Below are 11,373 nucleotides of genomic sequence, written 5' to 3'. Positions count from 1 at the left end.
ATGACATGGTGTGGTTGTGTCCTATGACATGGTGTGGTTGTGTCCTATAGGGAATGACATGGTGTGGTTGTGTCCTATAGGGGAATGACATGGTGTGGTTGTGTCCTATAGGGGAATGACATGGTGTGGTTGTGTCCTATAGGGGAATGACATGGTGTGGTTGTGTCCTATAGGGGAATGACATGGTGTGGTTGTGTCCTATAGGGAATGACATGGTGTGGTTGTGTCCTATAGGGGAATGACATGGTGTGGTTGTGTCCTATAGGGGACTATGACATGGTGTGGTTGTGTCCTATAGGGGACTATGACATGGTGTGGTTGTGTCCTATAGGGGAATGACATGGTGTGGTTGTGTCCTATAGGGGGAATGACATGGTGTGGTTGTGTCCTATAGGGGAATGACATGGTGTGGTTGTGTCCTATAGGGACTATGACATGGTGTGGTTGTGTCCTATAGGGGACTATGACATGGTGTGGTGTGTCCTATAGGGGAATGACATGGTGTGGTTGTGTCCTATAGGGGAATGACATGGTGTGGTTGTGTCCTATAGGGGAATGACATGGTGTGGTTGTGTCCTATAGGGGAATGACATGGTGTGGTTGTGTCCTATAGGGGGAATGACATGGTGTGGTTGTGTCCTATAGGGGACTATGACATGGTGTGGTTGTGTCCTATAGTCCTATAGGGGGAATGACATGGTGTGGTTGTGTCCTATAGGGGAATGACATGGTGTGGTTGTGTCCTATAGGGGAATGACATGGTGTGGTTGTGTCCTATAGGGGAATGACATGGTGTGGTTGTGTCCTATAGGGGAATGACATGGTGTGGTTGTGTCCTATAGGGGGAAATGACATGGTGTGGTTGTGTCCTAAGGGGAATGACATGGTGTGGTTGTGTCCTATAGGGGAATGACATGGTGTGGTTGTGTCCTATAGGGGAATGACATGGTGTGGTTGTGTCCTATAGGGGAATGACATGGTGTGGTTGTGTCCTATAGGGGAATGACATGGTGTGGTTGTGTCCTATAGGGGGGAATGACATGGTGTGGTTGTGTCCTATAGGGGACTATGACATGGTGTGGTTGTGTCCTATAGGGGAATGACATGGTGTGGTTGTGTCCTATAGGGGACTATGACATGGTGTGGTTGTGTCCTATAGGGGGGAATGACATGGTGTGGTTGTGTCCTATAGGGGACTATGACATGGTGTGGTTGTGTCCTATAGGGGACTATGACATGGTGTGGTTGTGTCCTATAGGGGAATGACATGGTGTGGTGGTGTCCTATAGGGGTCTATGACATGGTGTGGTGGTGTCCTATAGGGGGGAATGACATGGTGTGGTGGTGTCCTATAGGGGGGAATGACATGGTGTGGTTGTGTCCTATAAGGGGGAATGACATGGTGTGGTTGTGTCCTATAGGGGAATGACATGGTGTGGTGTCCTATTGACATGTGTCCTATAGGGGACTATGACATGGTGTGGTTGTGTCCTATAGGGGGAATGACATGGTGTGGTTGTGTCCTATAGGGGACTATGACATGGTGTGGTTGTGTCCTATAGGGGAATGACATGGTGTGGTTGTGTCCTATAGGGGACTATGACATGGTGTGGTTGTGTCCTATAGGGGAATGACATGGTGTGGTTGTGTCCTATAGGGAATGACATGGTGTGGTTGTGTCCTATAGGGGAATGACATGGTGTGGTTGTGTCCTATAGGGGAATGACATGGTGTGGTTGTGTCCTATAGGGGAATGACATGGTGTGGTTGTGTCCTATAGGGGACTATGACATGGTGTGGTTGTGTCCTATAGGGGAATGACATGGTGTGGTTGTGTCCTATAGGGACTATGACATGGTGTGGTTGTGTCCTATAGGGGAATGACATGGTGTGGTTGTGTCCTATAGGGGACTATGACATGGTGTGGTTGTGTCCTATAGGGGAATGACATGGTGTGGTTGTGTCCTATAGGGGACATGACATGGTGTGGTTGTGTCCTATAGGGGACTATGACATGGTGTCGTTGTGTCCTATAGGGGACTATGACATGGTGTGGTTGTGTCCTATAGGGGAATGACATGGTGTGGTTGTGTCCTATAGGGGACTATGACATGGTGTGGTTGTGTCCTATAGGGGAATGACATGGTGTGGTTGTGTCCTATAGGGGAATGACATGGTGTGGTTGTGTCCTATAGGGGAATGACATGGTGAGGTTGTGTCCTATAGGGAATGACATGGTGTGGTTGTGTCCTATAGGGGGGATGACATGGTGTGGTTGTGTCCTATAGGGGAATGACATGGTGTGGTTGTGTCCTATAGGGGAATGACATGGTGTGGTTGTGTCCTATAGGGGACTATGACATGGTGTGGTTGTGTCCTATAGGGGACCTATAGGGAATGACATGGTGTGGTTGTGTCCTATAGGGGACTATGACATGGTGTGGTTGTGTCCTATAGGGGAATGACATGGTGTGGTTGTGTCCTATAGGGGACTATGACATGGTGTGGTTGTGTCCTATAGGGGAATGACATGGTGTGGTTGTGTCCTATAGGGGAATGACATGGTGTGGTTGTGTCCTAGGGGAATGACATGGTGTGGTTGTGTCCTATAGGGGACTATGACATGGTGACATGGTGTGTTGTGTCCTATAGGGGACTATGACATGGTGTAGTTGTGTCCTATAGGGGACTATGACATGGTGTGCTTGTGTCCTATAGTGGAATGACATGGTGTGGTTGTGTCCTATAGGGGGGAATGACATGGTGTGGTTGTGTCCTATAGGGGAATGACATGGTGTGGTTGTGTCCTATAGGGGACTATGACATGGTGTAGTTGTGTCCTATAGGGGACTATGACATGGTGTGGTTGTGTCCTATAGGGGAATGACATGGTGTGGTTGTGTCCTATAGGGGACTATGACATGGTGTGGTTGTGTCCTATAGGGGACTATGACATGGTGTGGTTGTGTCCTATAGGGGACTATGACATGGTGTGGTTGTGTCCTATAGGGGACTATGACATGGTGTGGTTGTGTCCTATAGGGGACTATGACATGGTGTAGTTGTGTCCTATAGGGGACTATGACATGGTGTGGTTGTGTCCTATAGGGGGATGACATGGTGTGGTTGTGTCCTATAGGACTATGACATGGTGTGGTTGTGTCCTATAGGAGACTATGACATGGTGTGGTTGTGTCCTATAGGTGTGGTTGTGTCCTATAGGGGACTATGACATGGTGTGGTTGTGTCCTATAGGGGAATGACATGGTGTGGTTGTGTCCTATAGGGGGGAATAATATATATATATATAATATATAATATATATAATATAATATAATAATATATGCCATTTAGCAGACGCTTTTATCCAAAGCGACTTACAGTCATGTGTGCATACATTCTACGTATGGGTGGTCCCGGGAATCGAACCCACTACCCTGGCGTTACAAGCGCCATGCTCTACCAACTGAGCTACAGAAGGACAATGACATGGTGTGGTTGTGTCCTATAGTGGAATGACATGGTGTGGTTGTGTCCTATAGGGGAATGACATGGTGTGGTTGTGTCCTATAGGGGAATGACATGGTGTGGTTGTGTCCTATAGGGGACTATGACATGGTGTGGTTGTGTCCTATAGGGGAATGACATGGTGTGGTTGTGTCCTATAGGGGAATGACATGGTGGGTTGTGTCCTATAGGGGAATGACATGGTGTGGTTGTGTCCTAGAGGGAATGACATGGTGTGGTTGTGTCCTATAGGGGACAATGACATGGTGTGGTTGTGTCCTATAGGGGACTATGACATGGTGTGGTTGTGTCCTATAGGGGAATGACATGGTGTGGTTGTGTCCTAGAGGGGAATGACATGGGGACATGACATGGTGGGTTGTGTCCTATAGGGGAATGACATGGTGTGGTTGTGTCCTATAGGGGAATGACATGGTGTGGTTGTGTCCTATAGGGGAATGACATGGTGTGGTGGTGTCCTATAGGGGACTATGACATGGTGTGGTTGTGTCCTATAGGGGAATGACATGGTGTGGTTGTGTCCATAGGGGAATGACATGGTGTGGTGGTGTCCTATAGGGACTATGACATGGTGTGGTTGTGTCCTATAGGGGAATGACATGGTGTGGTTGTGTCCTATAGGGGGAATGACATGGTGTGGTTGTGTCCTATAGGGGGAATGACAATGACATGGTGGTGTGGTGTGCCCCCATGTGTCCTATAGGGTTTGTCCTGGGGAATGATGGTGTGGTTGTGTCCTAAGGGGGTTGTGTCCTAGGGGAATGACATGGTATGGTTGTGTCCTATAGGGGAATGACATGGTGTGGTGGTCCTCCTGGGCCATGCTTACTCAAGGGGAATGACATGGTGTGGTTGTGTCCTATAGGGAATGACATGGTGTGGTTGTGTCCTATAGGGGAATGACATGGTGTGGCAGACCGTCCTATAGGGGAATGACATGGTGTGGTTGTGTCCTATAGGGAATGACATGGTGTGGTTGTGTCCTAGGGGACTATGACATGGTGTGGTTGTGTCCTATAGGGGAATGACATGGTGTGGTTGTGTCCTATAGGGGAAATGACATGGTGTGGTTGTGTCCTATAGGGGAATGACATGGTGTGGTTGTGTCCTATAGGGGAAATGACATGGTGTGGTTGTGTCCTATAGGGGAATGACATGGTGTGGTTGTGTCCTATAGACATGGTGTGGTTGTGTCCTATAGGGAATGACATGGTGTGGTTGTGTCCTATAGGGGGAATGACATGGTGTGGTTGTGTCCTATAGGGGAATGACATGGTGTGGTTGTGTCCTATAGGGGAATGACATGGTGTGGTGGTGTCCTATAGGGGACTATGACATGGTGTGGTTGTGTCCTATAGGGGAATGACATGGTGTGGTGTGTCCATAGGGGAATGACATGGTGTGGTTGTGTCCTATAGGGGACTATGACATGGTGTGGTTTGTCCTATAGGGGAATGACATGGTGTGGTGTGTCCTATAGGGGAAATGACATGGTGTGGTTGTCCCTATAGGGGGAATGACATGGTGTGGTTGTGTCCTATAGGGGGAACATGGTGTGGTTGTGTCCTATGGGGGAATGACATGGTGTGGTTGTGTCCTATAGGGGAATGACATGGTGTGGTTGTGTCCTATGGGGAATGACATGGTGTGGTTGTGTCCTATAGGGGAAAATGACATGGTGTGGTTGTGTCCTATAGGGGAAATGACATGGTGTGGTTGTGTCCTATAGGGGAATGACATGGTGTGGTTGTGTCCTATAGGGGACTATGACATGGTGTGGTTGTGTCCTATAGGGGAATGACATGGTGTGGTTGTGTCCTTAGGGGACCTATGACATGGTGTGGTTGTGTCCTATAGGGGACATGTGGTGTGGTGGTGTCCTATGGGAGTGACATGGTGTGGTTGTGTCCTATAGGGGAATGACATGGTGTGGTTGTGTCCTATAGGGGAATGACATGGTGTCAGTTGTGTCCCTTAGGGGAATGACATGGTGTTGCGTCCTATGTGGTTTGTCCCTATAGTGGAATGACATGGTGGGTTGTGTCCTATAGGGGACTAACATGGTGTAGTTGTGTCCTATAGGGGACTATGACATGGTGTGGTTGTGTCCTATAGGGGACTATGACATGGTGTGGTTGTCCTATCTCAAACCATAGGGGAATGACATGGTGTGGTTGTGTCCTATAGGGGACTATGACATGGTGTGGTTGTGTCCTATAGGGGACTATGACATGGTGTGGTTGTGTCCTATAGGGGACTATGACATGGTGTGGTTGTGTCCTATAGGGGAATGACATGGTGTGGTTGTGTCCTATAGGGGAATGACATGGTGTGGTTGTGTCCTATAGGGGAATGACATGGTGTGGTTGTGTCCTATAGGGGAATGACATGGTGTGGTTGTGTCCTATAGGGGAATGACATGGTGTGGTTGTGTCCTATAGGGGAATGACATGGTGTGGTTGTGTCCTATAGGGGAATGACATGGTGTGGTTGTGTCCTATAGGGGAATGACATGGTGTGGTTGTGTCCTATAGGGGAATGACATGGTGTGGTGTGTCCTATAGGGGACTATGACATGGTGTGGTTGTGTCCTATAGGGGAATGACATGGTGTGGTTGTGTCCTATAGGGGAATGACATGGTGTGGTTGTGTCCTATAGGGGACTATGACATGGTGTGGTTGTGTCCTATAGGGGAATGACATGGTGTGGTTGTGTCCTATAGGGGAATGACATGGTGTGGTTGTGTCCTATAGGGACTATGACATGGTTGTGTCCTATAGGGGACTATGACATGGTGTGGTTGTGTCCTATAGGGGACTATGACATGGTGTGGTTGCGTCCTATAGGGGACAATGACATGGTGTGGTTGTGTCCTATAGGGGAGAGAGATTCAAATGGGAGTGAAGTCACTGCCACTGTCCATAACCCCCATGGTCAGTGGAAAGGATGGAAGGAGGAGAATACATGGAGTTCTCTAAATTCCTGGGAGGGAGGGAGGGAGGAGAGAGAGGAGAGAGATAGGGAGGGATAGAGAGGGAGGGAGGGAGGGAGGGAGGGATAGAGGGAGGGAGAGGGAGGGAGGGAGGGATAGAGGAGGATACAGGGGGAGGGAGGGGATAGGGATAGAGGGAGGGATGGAGAGGGGGAGGGAGGGATGGAGGAGGGAGGGAGGGAGGGAGGCAGGGAGGGTGGGTGGGAGATGGAGGGAGGGGAGGGAGGGAGGGATCATACAGTCAGTCATCTTTCCCTTCTCTCTCTCTCATCTCCATAACAGAGCCAGACAGACATGAACCAACCAGCCCTCATTAGAATGGCACCTCACATCCTCCCTCTGATGTGTGTGTGTGTGTGTGTGTGTGTGTGTGTGTGTGTGTGTGTGTGTGTGTGTGTGTGTTCACCAGCCAGCCAGTCTTCTACTGGTGTCTATAGACCTGGTATAAACCACACCGAGTCAGTCGCCACGGTGATAACTATCATTAACATAGATTACAGGTCTGCCCAGCTTAAAATACACACACACACACACAGACAGAGATGGAGACACACGTAGGCACACAGGGATCAATACTGTCATACTGTGATAATGGTAGGGTCTACCCTGTGTACTGTATACAGAGAGAGAGGAGAGAAGGAACACAGAGAAGAGGAATGTGAGAGAGAGATGATGTATAGATCTGAGTGGAAGTCTATGGGTATATTCTAGTGTCTGCCAGTACAGGATATACATTACCATATACATGAAGGGACTCTGCATTACACACTCCTTATTATCTCTGTAGAGAGGGGAACAAGTCTCCCAGCAGCTAAACAGGAGTGTGTGTGTGTGGGTTAGTGTGTGTGTGGGTTAGTGTGTGTGGGTTAGTGTGTGTGTGTGTGTGTGTGTGTGTGTGTGTGTGTGTGTGTGTGGGTTAGTGTGTGTGTGGGTTACACTGGTGGGTTGTGTGTGTGAGGTTTATATTGTGTGTGTGTTTTTATTGTGTGCAAACACACACACACTGGTTGACACACTTGTTCTCTTTCACACACACAACACACACACACACACACACACACACACACACACACACACACACACACACACACACACACACACACACACACGGCAGTGGCGGCATGACCCAGTTCTACAAACACACAGAAATAGAGAGAGAGAGAGGAGGTGGGGGGAGAAGGAGGGAAGAGGTGGGGGGGGAGAAGGAGGGAAGAGGGGGTGGGAGAAGGAGGGAAGAGGTGCGGGGAGAAGGAGGGAGGGGGAGAAGGAGGGAAGAGGGGGTAAGGAGAAGGAGGGAAGAGGGGGTACGAGGAAGGAGGGAAGAGGGGGTACGAGGGGAAGGAGGGAAGGAGGGGTACGAGGAAGGAGGGAAGAGGGGGTACGAGGGAAGGAGGGAAGAGGGGGCAGAGGGAAGGAGGGAAGAGGGGGTGGAGGGAAGAGGGGGTTGGGGGGGAGGAGGGAAGAGGTGGGTGGGGGTGGTGGAGGGGAGGAGGGTCGACAAAAGGAAACTGAGTGATTCTTCAGAGATCTGTCTGCTCCAGTGTTGCTTCAAAAGTTTAAATATGAGCGTGTGACTCCTCCCCCTTCTTCACATAACTTCTCCAACAGGTGTCTGTGATTGGTTGGGAGTTGCATGTGCGCTGGGAAGCCCCTCCCCTTTGCCATGTGCTCTCTACTGCTCCACTGAACAGGAACATCACTAGAGAGAGAGAGAGAGAGAGAGAACTATGTACACAGAGAGAGAACTATGTAGAGAGAGAGAGAACTATGTACAGAGAGAGAACTATGTAGAGAGAGAGAGAACTATGTACAGAGAGAGAGAGAGAGAACTAGAGTGTGAGTAATGGAGTAGGAGGGGGGAGAGTGTGAGTAATGGAGTAGGAGAGGGGAGAGTGAGTAATGGAGTAGGAGAGGGAGAGTGTGAGTAATGGAGTAGGAGAGGGGAGAGTGTGAGTAATGGAGTAGGAGAGGGGAGAGTGTGAGTAATGGAGTAGGAGAGGGGGAGAGTGTGAGTAATGGAGTAGGAGAGGGGAGAGTGTGAGTAATGGAGTAGGAGAGGGGAGAGTGTGAGTAATGGAGTAGGAGGGGGCGAGTGTGAGTAATGGAGTAGGAGAGCGGAGAGTGAGTAATGGAGTAGGAGGGGGGAGAGTGTGAGTAATGGAGTAGGAGGGGAGAGTGTGAGTAATGGAGTAGGAGAGGGGAGAGTAGGAGGGGAGAGTGAGTAATGGAGTAGGAGAGGGGAGAGTGTGAGTAATGGAGTAGGAGAGGGGAGAGTGTGAGTAATGGAGTAGGAGGGGGAGTATGAGTAATGGAGTAGGAGGGGGAGTAGGTAATGGAGTAGGAGAGGGGAGTGTGAGTAATGGAGTAGGAGGGGGAGAGTGTGAGTAATGGAGTAGGAGAGGGGAGAGTGAGTAATGGAGTAGGAGGGGGAGAGTGTGAGTAATGGAGTAGGAGGGGGGAGGGGAGTAATGGAGTAGGAGAGGGGAGAGTAAATGGAGTAGGAGTAGGTAATGGAGGGGAGAGTGAGTAATGGAGTAGGATGGGGAGAGTATGGTAATGGAGTAGGAGAGGGAGAGTGTAATGGAGTAGGAGGGGAGTGTATGAGTAATGGAGTAGGAGGGGGCAGTAGTAATGGAGTAGGAGGGGGAGAGTGGAGTAGGAGGGGGAGTGGAGTAATGGAGAGGAGGGGGAGAGTGTGAGTAATGGAGTAGGAGGGGGAGAGTGTGAGTAATGGAGTAGGAGGGGGAGAGTGAGTAATGGAGTAGGAGGGGGAGAGTGTGAGTAATGGAGTAGGAGAGGGGAGAGTGTGAGTAATGGAGTAGGGGGAGAGTGTGAGTAATGGAGTAGGAGAGGGAGTGTGAGTAATGGAGTAGGAGAGGGGAGAGTGTGAGTAATGGAGTAGGAGAGGGGAGAGTGGGGGAGTAGGAGGGGGAGAGTGAGTAATGGAGTAGGAGGGAGAGTGAGTAATGGAGTAGGAGGGGGAGTGTGGAGTAATGGAGTAGGAGAGGGGAGAGTGTGAGTAATGGAGTAGGAGGGGGAGAGTGTGAGTAATGGAGTAGGAGGGGGAGAGTGTGAGTAATGGAGTAGGACGGGGGAGAGTAATGGAGTAGGAGGGAGAGTATGAGTAATGGAGTAGGAGGGGAGAGTGTGAGTAATGGAGTAGGAGAGGGGAGAGTGTGAGTAATGGAGTAGGAGAGGGGAGAGTGAGTAATGGAGTAGGAGGGGGGAGAGTGAGTAATGGAGTAGGAGAGGGAGAGTATGAGTAATGGAGTAGGAGAGGGGAGAGTGGGTAATGGAGTAGGAGGAGGGGAGAGTGTGAGTAATGGAGTAGGAGGAGGGGAGAGTGTGAGTAATGGAGTAGGAGGGGGAGAGTATGAGTAATGGAGTAGGAGAGGGGAGAGTGGGTAATGGAGTAGGAGAGGGGAGAGTATGAGTAATGGAGTAGGAGAGGGGAGAGTATGAGTAATGGAGTAGGAGGGGGCAGAGTGGGTAATGGAGTAGGAGGGGGGAGAGTGTGAGTAATGGAGTAGGATGGGGAGAGGGGGTGGTGTGTATGTATTTGCTGTGATCGGTTACTGTGTGTGGTTTTGCCAAGTGTGCGTGACGTTGGTGTGATGTGCTTGTGGTCTGGGACGTGTGGTGTGTTTGGTCTGCCTGAGTGTGTGGTGTTGTGTGCTGGGTGTCATGTCTCTGGTTAGGCGGATGTGCTCTTGTGTGGCTATTGATCTGCAGAGCTAAGGACATCTGGAGTAACACACACACACACACCAGCTGGGCTTTTCCAACTGGGGATTCACACGGAACCACACACACACATTCACTCTGCTGGTAGAGTTCAAACCCATGCACAAGCCCCCCACACACAGGGCCAGTGGGACAGAGTTAAAGCTCTGCCAAGTAGACATCAGGGGCCTTCCAAGATCGGTTACCATAGCAGCCTCTGTCTGTCTGTCTGTCTCTCTGTCCTCCTCTCAGTGGCAGGCCAGAGGCCTGATAAAGAAACTAAATAGTGAGTTCTGCCAGGAGAGAGCCTCAGTGTGTGTGTGACTCTCTCAGGGCTGTTCTGATTGGCGAGGCTGGCCTGTGTGACACAGGAGGCAGGTGTGTGATTGGTTGAGAGGAGCACCACTCTGCTTCTGCCTCTGCCACAGCCTGTTGTGAGGGCAGACTGGCGCACACATACTCTAAGAACACATGCACACATACACACATTCTTAAGAACACATTCACACACACACACTTAAGAACACACACACACTCTTAAGAACACATACACACATTTAGAACACACACACACTCTTAAGAACACATTCACACACACACTCTTAAGAACACACACACACTCTTAAGAACACATACACACATTTAGAACACACACACACTCTTAAGAACACACACACACACTTTAAGAACACACACACATTTAGAACACACGCACACACACACACTTTAAGAACACATACACACTTTTAGACCACACACACACTCTCTAAGAGCACACGCGCACACACACTCTTAAGAACACATGCGCACACACACTCTAAGAACACACGCGCACACACACTCTTAAGAACACACGCGCACACACACTCTTAAGAACACACGCGCACACACACTCTAAGAACACACACACACTCAAGAACGCACGCACACACACTTTAAGAACACATACACACTTTTAGAACACACACACACTCTCTTAGAGCACACGTGCACACACACTCTTAAGAACACACGCACACATTTAGAACACAGACACACATTTAGAACACAGACACACTCTTAAGAACACACGCACACATTTAGAACACAGACACACATTTAGAACACAGACACACATTTAGAACACAGA

This window comes from Oncorhynchus keta, unplaced genomic scaffold (assembly GCF_023373465.1).
Source record: "Oncorhynchus keta strain PuntledgeMale-10-30-2019 unplaced genomic scaffold, Oket_V2 Un_contig_16050_pilon_pilon, whole genome shotgun sequence".
NCBI lineage: Eukaryota > Metazoa > Chordata > Actinopteri > Salmoniformes > Salmonidae > Oncorhynchus > Oncorhynchus keta.
This window is presented reverse-complemented; position numbering follows the sequence as displayed.